We start from the raw sequence: 16836 nt of genomic DNA on the forward strand, positions 1-16836 counted from the left end.
AACCAGGTAAATAGTGGTGTGTTCAGAGTATGTCAGGGTGTGTGAAAGGCATTGAGCTTTGGGGATGGGGGTGAATGTATTGTCTGCAGGGTGGCTGGAGGGTGTCAGGCCCTGGTGGGAAGGGTGGAGTGCTAGGTTTCAGGGCTTGATGTGGTGGGGGTGGGGTCAGATCTGGTGGCGAGGGAAGGGGTGTAAGATCAGGACTGGAGGAAGGCGGAGGGGTGTTGGTTAGGTACATGGAGATTGGTGGGGTGGTAGGTGAGGACCAGTGGGGTTCTGTCCCGCCACCAGGACAGAACCCCACTGGTCCTCACCTACCACCCCACCAATCTCCATGTACAGCGCATCATCCGCCGTCACTTCCGCCACCTCCAAACAGACCCCAGCACCAAGGATATATTTCCCTCCCCTCCCCTATCAGCTTTCCGTAGAGACCACTCCCTCCGCGACTCCCTTGTCAGATCCACACCCCCCACCGACCCAATCTCCACTCCCGGCACCTTCCCTTGCAACCGCAGGAGGTGCAACACTTGCGCCCACACCTCCCCCCTCACTTCTCTCCAAGGCCCCAAAGGAAACTTCCATATCCGCCACAGATTCACCTGCACCTCCACCCACATCATCTACTGCATCCGCTGCAGCCGGTGTGGCCTCCTCTATATTGGGGAGACAGGCCGCCTACTTGCGGAGCGATTCAGAGAGCACCTCTGGGCCACCCGGACGAACCAACCCAACCACCCTGTAGCACAGCATTTCAACTCCCCCTCCCACTCCACCGAGGATATGCAGGTCATTGGACTCATCCACCGCCAAACCACAACAACGCGACGGTCGGAGGAGGAGCGTCTTATCTTCCGACTGGGAACCCTCCAACCACAGGGGATGAACTTGGACTTCACCAGTTTCTTCATCCCTCCTCCCCCCACCTTGTCTCAGCCGAATCCCTCCAGCCCGGCACCGCCTTCCTGACCTGCAGTCTTCTTCTTGACCTCTCCGCCTCCATCCTACTCCGACCTATCACCCTCACCTTGACCTCTTTCCACCTATCACATTTCCAACGCCCCTCCTCCAAGTCCCTCCTCCCTACCTTTTATCTTCTCCTGCTGAACACTCTCTGCTCATTCCTGAAGAAGGGTCTGTGCCCGAAACGTCGAATCTCCTGTTCCCTGGATGCTGCCTGACCTGCTGTGCTGTTCCAGCAATAAAGTTTCAACTTTGATCTCCAGCATCTGCAGACCTCACTTTCTCCTCGAAGATTTCACAGACTTCCCATCTACCCCAGAGTAAGGACTGCCTGGCTGTTGGAAAGTCCAGGTCATTATTTTTAAGTTACATTTGGACTGTTCCATATGTGTACTATTCAAGACTGGCACCAAAGGATCTGATTCTGTGCTGCACATCTCCATGACCATATCACTGATCTCTGAGCAGCTTCTGATGAATGGATAACCCTCTTTTAGTAAAATGGCGAAAACTGTGTTTCTCTGAGAGGCACTGTCTGAAGTGAATGCATCTGGATTTTCAGTGGATTCTTGTGAGTGTTAGTGTTTGTAGAAGGTCCATGAGAATGTGCCAATGTTGATAAAAGGGGGTGACGGGAGGTGGGAGGGGTACATGAATAGGAAAGTTTGGAGGTCTGTGGGCTGCATGTGGCAAATGGGACTAGATTATTTTAGGATATCTTGACGGAATAGACAGGTTGGACCAAAGTATCTGTTACCATGCTGTCCAACTCTATGATTCTATGATGGGGGTTCTGCGGGGTATCCAAGGGGAACTCCCATCTCCACTGGCTAACAGAAAATCATCCTCAATACATTCCAGAACCAAAAGAGGACAACAGCCTGTATGTGAAAACTTACCTAACAGCAAACATAATATGATTGAATTCAATGTAATATTTGAGAGGGCAAAACTGGAAACAACTAGAAAAGTGTAATTTAGGTGAGGCTGACTTCAATATGATGAAGCAGTGATTGTTCCAGAGTAAACCTGGAGAAAGTCTGCTAATGGTCAAAGCAACCAAAGATAATTGGGAGGTGTTCAAAAAATAATTTAATGTGATATAAAAATAATTTACCCTCCTAAGGTACGACCTCTAGCTGTTAAATAAAGATAGCTCCAGATGCCAAAAAAGGTGACAACATAAAATTTAAAGGGAAAACACATGTGAGGCAAGAAATAGACCCTTTATAGAAATCCTGGCTAATGGGGAAAATGCAAAGAGCAAAACAGGTAACATGGTCTTCAAAACTGGATGATAAAAAGAAACTTGCAAAGGATTTCAAAATTAATGCAACTTTTAAAACAATTATATCAGGAGTTAAGGGGAGTTCAAGAGCAGTCATAGCGATATTATCAATGAATAAAAAGCAATGTTGAACACTTTGAACAATTATTTTTGCCTGTTCTGACAGTAGTGAAAGACCTGTTTGCCTGAAATCCCAGGAGTGAAGTGCAAACTGTGTGAAATTCACCAAAATCTAGCACAAATAAAATCACCGCAATTAATAATTAATAGCATTGCATTCTCAAGGTTATAAAGGAAGTGAGAATGTTGAAGATTCCCTAACTATTCTGTTGATTCCTATAGACTGGAAAATTGCACGTTAACTTTCTAGTTATGCAAGATGAGAAAAGTAAAAAACAGATACTATCAGACCAGTTAGTCTAACATCTGTTGCCAAGAAATTATAGGGGTCTGTAATTTAGAATAGGGTGACTGAACACCTTGAAATGTTTTAGCTAATCAGTTAGAGACAGCATTGATTTGTAAGGCAACAGAGAAACAAATCTGGTGAACTCAGTTAAATTTTTTGAACTGAAGTGGCAGACAGGGGAATCCTAACAGATGTTATTAATGTGGTTTTCCGGACACATTTGATAAAGTTCCCCATAAGAGAGCATGGAATTGAAAGCAAATTATTCATCTGGTTAAGAACTTGTTTGAGCTTCAGAAAACTGTAATCAAGGATAATTGACAGGTAACCTAACTTTCAAGATGTGAATAGTCATTTCAGATAAGGATATTTATTGGGTCTTATTATGCAAGTCTTTGGCTGTGAATTCAAACCTCTATGAAAAGGATTACGTGAGTCCAGGGACGTAGATAATGAAGACATTGTGAGCAGAACAGTAATCTAAAATGCTAAAAGAATGGACTACAATTGAGGCTGAGAGAGGTAGATTTTGGTCTTCCAGGGAAATAGGGGATATTGGGGAACATTGAGAAAGAGGAGTTGAAGCCTAAGATCAGCCATGATCATGTTGCATGGTGGAGCAAGGTCAACGATATATTGGTGCATCCTCCTGCTTCTAGTTCATAGCAACAAGAACTGAATGATCATAGTGTTTTCAACTTCAGGGTAATGCCAGCCTCTACAAATGCCAGCTGCATACTGATGTGACTTAGCATAAGTGGTGGTTCCAATGATCGAGAGTTTTGTTCTCATTACTGCCTGATTTAAATGTGCTGGAAATGAGAACAGGAAAGTAGGTAAGTGCTGAAGTGGATGGGAATTTGGTATATTCAATCTCGTAAGGCACCAGTGTCAAGTGCTTGGCACTTAGGCTGCAATTACAACATGAATGCATCTTGATCATTGGTCATTGGCAAATGTTGTAGTGTATCTATCCATTGCCTATCTCAATCAAAATTTTATTTTTATTGAGATTTAGTTCTGAGACTGAATATCTTGCTCATCTCAAGTTACTGTTCCCATGTTCATGCCATTATAGAATCATAGAATCCCTACAGTGTAGAAGCAGACCATTCAGCCCGTCAACTCCACACCGACCTTCTGAAGAGCATCCCACCCAGACCTACCTCCTACCCCATAACCCTACATTCCCCATCGCTGGACACTATGCACAATTTAACATGACCAATCTAAATGCGTGATGCACCATTGAGCATGGCCCCTAACCTGCACATCTTTGGACTGTGAGAGGAAAGCAGAGCACTGGAGGTACATAATTATGGATCTGATTCCATGTGGGGAAGAAGGCCATAATCCTATATTCCCCCCATGTCAGAATGCCCAGTGTTCTATTGTCATCTGACTGTGATAGACATGGTTCACTCTGGGACATAGACTTGTGCTGAATTGACCATCTGAATCTTTCTCCAACCATTCATTCGCTTTGGTTAAAATGGACCATCTTATCAGTTGGCGGAGATCGCTGGAGGGGGACGGAATACAACAGTGAGCCTCTTTGCTGGCACCTTTCTTAACTTGTTAACAGCAGCTCAAGAAAGCTAAGGAGATGGCATTTGTCTGTCTATTGTCAGCTGTTAATGCCATGCCTTTCCCTTAGGGAGGTTTGTGGAACAAGTAAAGTCAATTAAATTGGTGAATAGGAAGTTGGAAAGCGACATGAATGTAAGGTGCACGGGGGAGAGAACAGTTGTACATCATCTTCGTCATCATGTAGGAGCAGTAGAATGATATTTTTGTAACTGAATGACGCATTATAACACAAATTGAGTCAGCGTGCTGAATGCTTGGCAATCAAGCAAGAGAGGTTTGCCAAATATTTTCTTGATCAAGACAGTCCCCTTTTAACCTTTTCTGGTGCAGAATGGGGTTTTTTTTTGCATTATTGGGCCAATTATATACTGCTGTTTCCACAGTGAAATGGGAAAGCTTGGAACTGTCGTCATACTGAGTGCGAGACATACTCGCAGAGCAGATTGAGCTGCACTCTGTCTCCTGAATTATTGCATTTAGCAACATGAGAATGGTAATTTGCCACACTATGAGCGGATGCAGTATAATTCAGTGTTTAGAGACAATTTAGGCTGATTATGGATTGCATGTGAATTACTACACAACAATTATGAAAATATTAAGAGTTGGAGGGTTTTGATGACCCTTGCAGCTGGATTTTATCAGCTTTCTTGAGGTGGCAGTTGAGAGACCTCGTCAAATGGCACAAGGAGTTAACTCAATGTCTTCCCATTGCTTTAGGACATTCTCAACATTTGGAATACCATCAACTTGTTTTTTTTTATTTTAAATCGACCTGATCGGACTCATTATAATATGACTGCAAGGCTGGTGGGACGTGAACCTGGACCTTCTGTCTCAGAGGTAGAGACACATCCGCAGCATCATAATGGCCCTATTTGAGGCCAGGTCTGGGATCAAGTGCTGACATTGATGTATGTTGAAATGAACTTGATTGGCTGCATTGCAATTGTCCACTGGCCATCAGTTCATGGAGTGTGACTTGAAACTTTTGGTTCAAGTGACAACAATATTACACATTGTATCACAACGCTCCTGAACTTGTGGAGATTGGTGGCCAATTACATCAACTGTGTGACATTTGTCTGCCAATGCCATGCCTGTCCCTTAAGGAGATCGGAGGGAACAATCAATGTCAAATAAATTGGTGAATATGAAGTTTAAATACCTAATTATTATTAACGAGCAGTCACTTCTGCCCTCCATCCACACCACAACACGCTGATATTTGACCAGCATCGGGATAGGCTCCTGCCTCTTGGGCATACCACCAGGTAATGGGCCACCCTCCCAATGGGTTCCTGGACAGTGAGATCACCTTCCTTAATGGCCATCCCATGGCCCAGAGAGCACTCTCCACTTGCAGTAGGTAGCCCCATAGATTTAGCTGGAGAGTTAACTACTCCAGTCACCAGGGTTCATCTTTCATCAACACACTACACAAAACATCCTCATGGTCTCCTTCACCTTGTCGCTGCAGCTGTAGCCACCTCCTGTGGTTCTTCCACAACCCAGCTCCACGAGGCTGCCCATGCCACCCTCAACAGTGAGGGCAGTCTGGGCAATGGATTCTCCATTGACTGTCGCCAGTAACATTCTCTCAGGAGACAGGTTTTGGGCCCACTATGAGCCCTGGCAGTGGGAGGTTGACCTTGGGATGTGGCACAATTCAGTCCAATGCTTTGTTACAACGGCAGGCTACAACATTCACCTTTGGGCTACAGCTTCACTTGTGCACAGTGATTTCCTGGTTTTAGTCTGGGTTAGGAGGAGAGCTGGTGGGCAGAGGTGAGGAGTGAACTGGAGTGAAGGGCAACAAGCCACTGAAATGAGTCTCCTTTGGCTGCTTTCCTGCATTTCTGAGTGCCTGCTTACAGCGCTGTAGGGTTCAAGAGACTGGTTGTCACTTCCTCCTGCTTTCTTGAGAGTGCAAGATAGAATGGATAGATAAAGAGAGAAATATTATTTCTAAATGCGACAGCAATATTCCAGTAGGGTCAGTTGTTGGATTACACTTTGGGAATATTAATTACCCGATAGTATTTACAATGATAAGCATGAGTACAGCAAAGGCTGATGGTTAGTGTAAACAAATCAGTCGTGAATATAAACTACTTCCAAGCATACGGTGTCTACAGACATGCTCAGAACTTCCACAACCGATGTCACTATCATCACCCTACAGCAACACATTTGGACTTAATATTTTAAATTGGAAATTTGGCATTTGTTACTCTACTGGTTGTCCATGTGATGAAGGAGCAGCAGTCCGAAAGCTAGTGCTTCCAAATAAACCTGTTGGACGAATACCTGGTGTTGTATGATTTTTAACTTTGTCCATCCCATTCCAACACCGGCATCTCCAAATCATGTTACTCTAATATTTGATTTAAGCACATTTACAGCTAGAAGATCATAAAGTAGGAATTCTTTATTCCACTGACTTCAATGTCTTTGCAAACATGAAGAGAGATTGAGAAAACAAATTAGTAGTCTTCTTGTCTCACTGATCTGAGCGAATGGTTAGGTTTGGAACATTAGCTTGGGAGCACCTTCCTTGCCTCTGATCTGCACTGGTGCTTTACAAGGGATCCACCCAAATCATGCTCATTGGCTGCGAGGTTGGTGAGGAGTCCATGGGCTATATGATTGACATCATTTGTTGCCTCTTACCAGTTCATCCTGGCATCTTCTTCCAGGGTAAAGGTGAATGCATCCTCTGGTTAAAAAAGCATTGAGCACACTTACCTTCATTGCTCAGTCCTTTGAGTATAAGAGTTGGGAAGTCATGTTGAGGTTATACAGGACATTGTTGTGGCCCCTTTTGGAATACTGGGTCCAGTTCTGGTCGGCCTGTTATAAGAAGGATATTATTAAGCTGGAGAGGGTTCAGAAGAGATTTACCAAGATGTTGCCATGTCTGGAAGGTTTGAATTATAAAGAATGACTGGATAAGTTGGGACTGGAGTGTAGGAGGTTGAGAGGTGACCTTATCGAAAATCATGAGGGGTATAGTCAGGGTTAATGGTAGGTGCCTTTTCCCTTGTTTGGGGGATTTAAGGGACTAAGGGGCACATTTTTGAAGTGAGAGGGGCAAATCTTTCACACAAGTTGGTTCGCATGTGGAATGGTCACTGGGCTAGTAGCGCAGAGCCTCAGGCCAATGTTCTCGGGACTTAGGTTCGAAGACCATCACGGCAAATAATGAAATTTGAATACAATAAAGAGCTGGCCCAATTATGAATGTTGTCAATTGTCATAAAAAATTATCTGCTTCACTCATGCCCTTTAGGGATGGAAAGCTGATCTGGCCTACATGTGACTCCAGACCCACAGCAATGTTAAATAAAAGCAGAAATTGCTGGAAAAGCTCAGCAGGTCTGGTAGCATATGTGAAAAGAAATCAGAGTCAACAAGGTTCTGAGGAAGTCTCACCAGACCTGAAACGTTAACTTTGATTTCTTGTCACCGATGCTGCCAGACCTGCTGAGCTTTTCCAGCAACTTCTGTTTCTGTTTCTGATTTCCAGCATCCACTGTTCTTTCAGTTTTTATTTAGTATTGAACCCACAGCAAGGTTGTTGACTCCAAACTGCCCTCTGGGGGATTAGGGATGGACAATAAATTCTAGACGAGACAGTGATGGTCATATCCCACAAATGAATAAGAGAATTGGGTGGCGATGGTTTGGAGATCTTCAAGGGTCTCCTTGGATGGCAAGCTGAAGAGGGGTATGTGGTTCAGCTACATGAGGGTTAACTGGAAATTAAAGTCACCAGAATCATTATCTGTCACACACATAAATGTGGCACGGAGCCCATAAAGCAGACTTGTGTATTCAAAAGGTCACCCTGTTTGCAACACTGTCTTTTTAATGTCTTGCTCAGCAACGAGAAGCTGCTTCTAAGTCAGAGCCGAATCGAGACTGTGGAAACACTTTACATTTTTGAGAACTACCAATGCTTCCTCAATCCTTGGTGGAGGCCAAGCATTCCTTATGAGACTTTACATTGAGTGCCTTGTAATCGACACGGGTCCTCACACAGACTATAGTGGGGGTGTGCAGAGTTGAAGCATCTTGGATAGTACCTCACTCCTTCTGCAGGACATCTAGGACCTCTTCCTAGTGAGTGTGATCTGACGGTAAGGAATCTTTACTGGGTGGTCATCTTTGGTCACAATCCTGTGCTTTACAAGCTGGCAGTACCCAGCCTCATTACCACTTTTTACTGAAAGCTGTGGCATGAATCGAGACAAGCTGCTGGCTTTAGTTTCCCTCCAACCTTCCAATGTCCACCTTTGAAATGAGCTTTGAAATGTCTTCTCAAGTCAGTCCACCCTCCATGGTACTGGCACATTGAAATCTGCATTTTCGTTTGGATGTGAACATCTTGGTCATTGAAGTTTGCAATTCGCAAGGGGTACCCTAACCTTTTCTGTCACCGTGATGAGGGAATTTCCCAGTGTTACACCAAGTGGGCACTCTGCCACACTAGCAAAGCCTGATGTTAACCAGTTGGAGATGGCTGGCATGAATTTCCATCAACAGTGATGGTGCGGGAAGGTAAAAGAATGGCCCAATTCCCTGATTCCATGAAGCAAGCCAGAGACTCTTGGCCTTATATCTGCTGACCTTGTAAAGTGCTGCTTGTCCTGATTGCTGTATGGGGTTTCCAAGGGCACCCAGATGTCTCAACACGTTCAACCTCAACATCACAGGTAGTCCAAGCTTCCTTTTTCCCACTGGATTATCAACTGAGGACAGATAGGGAGAACTTGATGTAACCATGACCAGGGAATCTCTGACCTCTGTGGGGAGGATGAGAGAAGAGACATTAATCAGCTTACACTCTTCAGAAACATCCTCTTAGTAAAAATGGTGAGCATTAAGGATAACTATCTGCCTTGCAAAATCTCATGATCATCTTAGAGGAAGTCCCTCTCATTCACCATAAGATTGGGCCACTTGCTGAAGGAGCCTTGCCCCTTGCATCACTGTCAGGGAGAAAGGCTTAACTAGTTTAATATCTGGTGTGATGGAAGCTTGTTACACTTGGTGGGGTCTCTGTACCCAATGGCAATGGCAACTGCGGCAGTTGAGGACAGTCTTATTCTAAGTGCCCAGTCCTGTTATGATTAGATTAGATTAAATTACTTTACAGTGTGGAAACAGGCCCTTTTGCCCAACAAGTCCACACCGACCTGCCGAAGCGCAACCCACCCACTCCCCTACATTTACCCCTTTACCTAACACTACGGGCAATTTATCATGGCCAATTCACCTGACCTGCACATCTTTGGACTGTGGGAGGAAGCCGGAGCACCCGGAGGAAACCCACGCAGACACGGGGAGAATGTACAAACTCCACACAGTCAGTCGCCTGAATCAATTATGCTCATATAATTGATTTGATTTATTTATTGTCATATGTATTTTGTTACAAAATACAGTAGAAAGTGTGGTATAGTATCACCACTCCTTGGTGCCATCTTCAAATGCAGGAAAAATAAACCAAAATATTGAATATAAAGGCAGAAAAATAAAGAAATAAAGGAGACATGTTCAACTTTACCATCCTTCTTGTTAAGTATCCACCCTGGGCCATGGGTCTGGTGGCCAAGCATAACTTCCCATCGCATTGTCACCGCTGGAACAAGGGTCACCGACTTTCGATGCCATCTTGCTTCCACTGATGCTCCCAACCACCATGAGTCCTCGGGGGACCTCACCAATGCAGATGCCACCGATGCCACTGGGCACTGCTCTGGCCCAAACTTGACTCCGCCGCCAACATGAGTTCTCTTTGAGCCCTCATTGCCGATGCTGCAGCGTCTCCTTGAATCTGCACTGGGCGCAGATGCCACTGCAGGACCCAAACTTGCCTCTGCTGCAGCAGCCACGCATCAGCACTAAGACCGCCTCGTTGATGCCAGGAACCCAAACTCACCGCCGTCGCTATCACAAATCCACGCGAGGCCCCTCGAGTCCACATGTAACAGCCTGAGACCTATTAGAGTGGAGACCTATTAGAGTTAAAATTTAACATGACCACTAAGTTAAGAAGGCAGTGCATTCCTCAAGTCACTGTTTAGCAGGCACAGTTCTACACAAGTTTTCATTGCTTCCATTGGGCCCTACATCTCTTACAACATCTTTTGAAATGAAGTGGTCACTGTATCCATCAGGAAAAGAAGGAGTTCAGGGGCAATAGCTTATTTCATAGGGTAAGTATAAGATTACAAGTGAACATCAGAACCAATAAATCCGAACATATCGCTCTGCCTCCTTCTCAACATATCTGCTTGAACTCACTCTGATTCTTGGAAGTGATGGAACTTGATACTTTCTGTCCCCACAGGTAGCTGATGAGGAAGATTTGGATTAAAGGCCATTAGAATATCATTAGGAAGGCTTGGATTAAAGGCCCTCTCTATTATTTGCCCATCCTTCCAACAGTTGACAGCAGTTTGCCTGTGTGTTTGACAGTTTGACCTCTAAACACAGTGGCTGGAGTGACACCATGGTCACTTGATGTGCCTTTCCTGCAAACAGAGAGCAGCAGACTAAAGCTGCAAGCCAGACAGAGGGGTCACAGATCTAGCTGCACCTCAGTAACACTGTGACAGACACGCAACACTAATAGACCTTTCAACTCCAACTTTGTCACATTGCTGCCTTATGGACTTGTAGGCAACGTGACAGAAGCTGTGAGAGTTCCAAATCTCCAAGGCTTCTGAAAAAGGCAGTGCATTTAAGGCTTCAAACAGAGCTCTTATTTCTATGAATCATATTTAAGTGTTTCTGGAGCTCCTTATGATCTGCACAGCTGTCAATCTTGGTCACTGTGTGATAATAAAAGCTGCAAATTTGTGAGATGTTGCTCCAACCCAGCATTTAAAGACATCAACACAATTTTTAAATAAAAATGTACCCTTATATGGGAGACTGGAATGAATCTAGCTGGGGTTGTATGGTTGAGATCAAACCATACACTTACCCCACCCCACCCCATTTATAAGCTTGTGATCGTATCTTGCCCTCCTTGCAGTTTACAGATAGATAACAAAGACAAGATACTCACAGCTTCCTCCTGCCCCACCCTGAAAAGGGGCTCTCTGACTCACTCTAGGTCAGATTAGATTAGATTAGATTACTTACAGTGTGTAAATAGGCCCTTCAGCCCAACAAGTCCACACCGACCTGCCGAAGCGCAACCCACCCAGACCCATTCCCCTACATTTACCCCTTCATCTAACACTACGGGCAATTTAGCATGGCCAATTCATATAACCTGCACATTTTTGGATTGTGGGAGGAAACCGGAGCACCCGGAGGAAACCCACGCAGACACGGGGAGAATGTGCAAACTCCACACAGAGAGTCACCTGAGGCGGGAATTGAACCCGGGTCTCTGGCGCTGTGAGGCAGCAGTGCTAACCACTGTGCCACTGTGCCGCCCACAACAAGATCAGCAAGATCAGCCCTGAGGGAAATACCAAAGGTTATCATGGGGTTACATCATTTCTCACTACAGCATTGAGCTCTTCCTTGACTAATAAAACCACACCACTCTCTTTTACTTCTTGCCTATCCTTCGGAAACATTGAGTATGCTTGGATATTCAATTCCCAAACCTGGTCTCCATGCAACCACATTCCAAACATTACCACAAACATACCCATTCATTTCTCTTTGTGCTGAAACACATTCATTTTATTCTGAGCACTTTGTGCATTCAGATACACATCTTACAATTTGTTCTATAATTAAATTTACCTACACCTTTTATGTTTCCTTGGTGCAATATGACATTCAGATAGAACATAGAACATAGAACAGTACAGCACAGAACAGGCCCTTCAGCCCATGATATTGTACCGACCACTGATCCTCATGTATGTACCCTCAAATTTCTGTGACCATATGCATGTCCAGTAGTCTCTTAAATGTCCCCAATGACCTTGCTTCCACAACTGCTGCTGGCAACGCATTCCATGCTCTCACAACTCTCTGTGTAAAGGACCCACCTCTGACATCCCCTCTATACTTTCCTCCAACCAGCTTAAAACTATGACCCCTTATGTTAGTCATTTCTGCCCTGGGAAATAGTCTCTGGTTATCGACTCTATCTATGCCTCTCATTATCTTGTATACCTCAATTAGGTCCCCTCTCCTCCTTCTTTTCTCCAATGAAAAAAGTCCGAGCTCAGTCAACCTCTCTTCATAAGATAAACGCTCTAGTCCAGGCAGCATCCTGGTAAACCTCCTCTGAACCCTCTCCAAAGCATCCACATCTTTCCTATAATAGGGCGACCAGAACTGGACACAGTATTCCAAGTGCGGTCTAACCGAAGTTTTATAGAGCTGCAATAAGATCCCACGACTCTTAAACTCAATCCCCCTGTTAATGAAAGCCAAAACACCATATGCTTTCTTAACAACCCTGTCCACTTGGGTGGCCAGTTTAAGGAATCTATGCACACCAAGATCCCTCTGTTCCACCACACTGCCAAGAATCCTATCCTTAATCCTGTACTCAGCTTTCAAATTCAACCTTCCAAAATGCATCACTTTGCATTTATCCAGGTTGAACTCCATCTGCCATCTCTCAGCCCATCTCTGCATCCTGTCAATGTCCCGTTGCAGCCTACAACAGCCCTCTATACTGTCAATGACACCTCCAACCTTTGTGTCGTATGCAAACTTGCTGACCCATCTTTCAATCCCCTCATCCAAGTCATTAATAAAAATTACAAACAGTAAAGACTCAAAGACAGATCCCTGTGGAACACCACTCACCACAGACTTCCAGGCAGAATATTTTCCTTCTACTACCACTCGCTGTCTTCTGTTGGCCAGCCAATTCTGTATCCAGACAGCTAAGTTCCCCGGTATCCCATTCCTCCTGACCTTCTGAATGAGCCTACCATGGGGAACCTTATCAAATGCCTTGCTGAAGTCCAGATACACCACATCCACAGGTCGATCCTCATCAACTTTTCTGGTCACATCCTCAAAGAACTCGATAAGGTTTGTGAGGCATGACCTGCCCCTCACAAAGCCGTGTTGACTGCATTTAATCAAGCCATTTAATCAAGATGTTCAATCCCTTTTTTTATCCTCTGGTCGCGATCAGCCTCAACACTAGCCTGCAATTCTAGCTTCTCCTTTACCTTTGATCTTCTGATTTTCTATATCCCCTTACCTCCCAACTATTTAATTTAAAATCCAATCCACAGCCCAAGATGAATGAATCAACAGGCCCCTGGTCCAAGAATGGGTCAGGTAGAACCTGACCCATCAGAACAGCTTCTTCTTGCCCAGTACTGGTGTCAATGTCCTATGTATTCAATACTATTTCTCCAACGCTATCATAATATTTAAGAAGTATTCAGATGATCATATGAAGTGCCATAACATACAAGTCTATGGGTTAAGTGCTAGAAAATGGGACTAAAGTAGGTAGGTATTTGATGACTGTCATGGACATGATGGGCCAAAGGGCCTCTTTCAATGGTGTAACACTGTTTCTGTGAGTGTCCACTGCGTAGTCCTTGTGGAGACAACACTCCATTTTCACATTGAGGATACTCTCCATTATGTTGTGTGGCTCTACCACCATGCTACCTGAGACAGACTTCAGACAGATCTAACTCATCAAAATTGGGCATCTATGAGGTGCTGGGGACCATCAGCAGCAGCAGAATTATATTTAACTATAGTCTATAACCTCATGGCTCGGCATGTCTCCCCCTACCATTACCATCAAGCCAGGAGATAAATATTGGTTTAGTAAAGAGTACAAGAGGACATGCTAAATTGCCCCATAGTGTTAGGTACATTAGTTAGGGATAAATACAGGGTAGGGGAATGGGTGTGGGTGGGTTACTCTTCGGAGGGTCGGTGTGGACCTGTTGGGCTGAAGGGCCTGTTTCCATACTGTAGGGAATCTAATCTCTTCAGTACAAAAGGGCATGCTAGGAACAGCACTGGGCACCTGAAAAGGAGGTGTCAACATGCAGCACATATACCACAGGAGTTCTTGAATGAAAAACAGCTGAAACAACATGCCATAAATAGAACTAAGCGAAGAAATACCCAATGGATCAAATCTAAGCTCTAAAGTCTTGGCACATCCAGTCATGAACGGTGATGGGCACGTTGATAGTTAAACAACTCAATGATGAAGGAGTCTCCAAAACGGGATTCAATGAGAAAGGGGTAGAAAATTCTCCTCTGGTTGGACTCATATCTAGCACAAAGCAAGATGGTTGTGATTGTTGGAGGTCAGTCATCTCAAACCCAGGTGAACCATTTCAGGACCCAACCATTTTCAGTTGCTTCAATAGTGACTTTCACTTTATTATAAGTGAGATGTTCATTGATGTTCTGCAGCATTTGGGGGAACCTCAAATGCTGTTTGGGTGCTCACCTACATGCAGAGTAGCATTAAGACTTGGGCTGGTAGGTTGTAAGTTACATTCACACCACACACGTACCAGGTATTGGCCATTTCCAACAATGTCCAAATTGGCATGTCATAACTAGTGACCCATATAGCAGCTAGTTGTTTTTTTGTAAGTACATTTGTAGCTTGGCACTTAAGAGCAAGGTGGGAAAGTGAAGTAATTTTCAATACCGAGAATGACATTCTCTCCTGGCACTGTAGTTGTCGTAGAAAGTATTGACATTCAGAAAACAGTAGCTTTTCTCTGGAAATCCTGACTGAAAAATCTGTGGTAAAGATATAATTTTTAGCCTTTAAAAGAAAAGCAGTTTTTCTTTTAAAGATCACTTGTGCCTCCTTCCAACCTTTGCCCCCTGACATTCAATGGCATTACCATCACTGTACTTGCCATGATCAACATCCTGAAGGTCACAATTGATCAGAGACTGAACTAGACAAGCCCTATACAAACGGCAGCTAAAGCGCAGAGAGGAGAATTCTGTGTTGAGCTAATTCAGCACCTGTTTCTTTAAAGCCTGTCCAAGATCTACAAGGCACAAATCCAGGAGTATGACGAAAGACTTTCCATTAGCCTGGATGAGTGCAGCTTCAGAAACAGTAAAAGGGCTTGTCACCATTCAGGCACAGACGTCGCTTGTTTGGCACCTTCAATGTTCATTCCCTTCACTATCTAGGCTCAGTAGCAGCAGTGTGTACCATCTACAAGATGCATTGCAGTAACCAAGGACCAATCAACAGCACCTTTCAAACTTCAATCTGGACCATTTCGAAGGACAAGAGAAACAGGATGTATGGGAACACCAGCACCTGCAAATTTTTCTTCAAATCACACACCATCCTGACTTCAAAATATAAAGTTGTTCCTTCAGTGTTGCTGTGTTAAAATCCTGGAAAACCCTTCCTAAGAGCAGTGCAAGTGTCCCAACATGCTTAGGTCTGCAGCAGTCAAGGAAGGCAACTCACTGCCACCTTCTCCAGGATAACTAAGGACGAGAGACAAATTCTAGCCATGCAGTGATGTCCACATCCCATAAACAAATATATTTTTCAGCATCCCCCAACACTGGCTCATTTCTCCAAACCGACAAGATAAGAATAAGGGTTTGCTGGTAACAAGATGTTGTTGTAAGGCAACATTTCTTCCAAATGCTGAAGAATGTCAGATGCTTTTCCAAGTTAGCAGGTCATAACTAGTGCAAAAGGTAACCCATATAGCAGCTAGTTGTTTTTTTGTAAGTACATTTGTAGCTTGGCACTTAAGAGCAAGGTGGGAAAGTGAAGTAATTTTCAATTCCGAGAATGACATTCTCTCCTGGCACTGTAGTTGTCGTAGAAAGTATTGACATTCAGAAAACAGTAGCTTTTCTCTGGAAGTCCTGACTGAACAATCTGTGGTAAAGATATAAATTTTAGCCTTCTGCAGTTTTTCTATTAAAGATCACTTGTGCCTCCTTCCTTCTCTTGCATTTTGGAATCAGCACTCCACGTAATATTAGTTGCGGGGGTTTTTCCAAGCCCATTACATTCTTTACATTTCAAAGAAAAATCTTGATTTATAAAATGGTCGAAAAATTGGAACTTGAAAAATTTCTTAATTAAAGTTGAATTTTACTGTGATTTAATACTGAACTCCCAACACAGCAGCCAGATTCCTGGCAGAGTGGACATGCCCAATTGCCAATTTGGAAACAGAAAATGATGGAAATTTCCTGTCATGACTTTGGTATTTCCATTTCTACCTTTATCTTGGGAGTGCTTGATTTTCTTTGGAGATCTCTTCAACAGCAATGATGAAAACATAACCTGGAGCTCTGGGACCACCCGAAAGTCTGAAATTGCCCCATCAAAGTCGCAATAATATCGAAACAATCTGCTCACAGGATTAAGGCCAAATATCTGAATGAGGGTCTTGAACAGAGAGAATGTATTTGAAATTTGGAATTTTGTTTTCCTCCTTGACAAAGACGTTCCCTCATTTCGTAGCAACAATTAGAAGAAAATAAACATTAGGTCAACATGCTTTTGAACAATCAATCTGCTGCTTTTAGTGAGTTTTTGAATTGATTTATTGTTGTCACATATGTACAGTGTACACTGTATCCAGGTACAGTAAAAAGT

This window comes from Chiloscyllium plagiosum, unplaced genomic scaffold (assembly GCF_037043375.1).
Source record: "Chiloscyllium plagiosum isolate Xiang-an unplaced genomic scaffold, Cpla_swu_hap1 HiC_scaffold_25, whole genome shotgun sequence".
NCBI lineage: Eukaryota > Metazoa > Chordata > Chondrichthyes > Orectolobiformes > Hemiscylliidae > Chiloscyllium > Chiloscyllium plagiosum.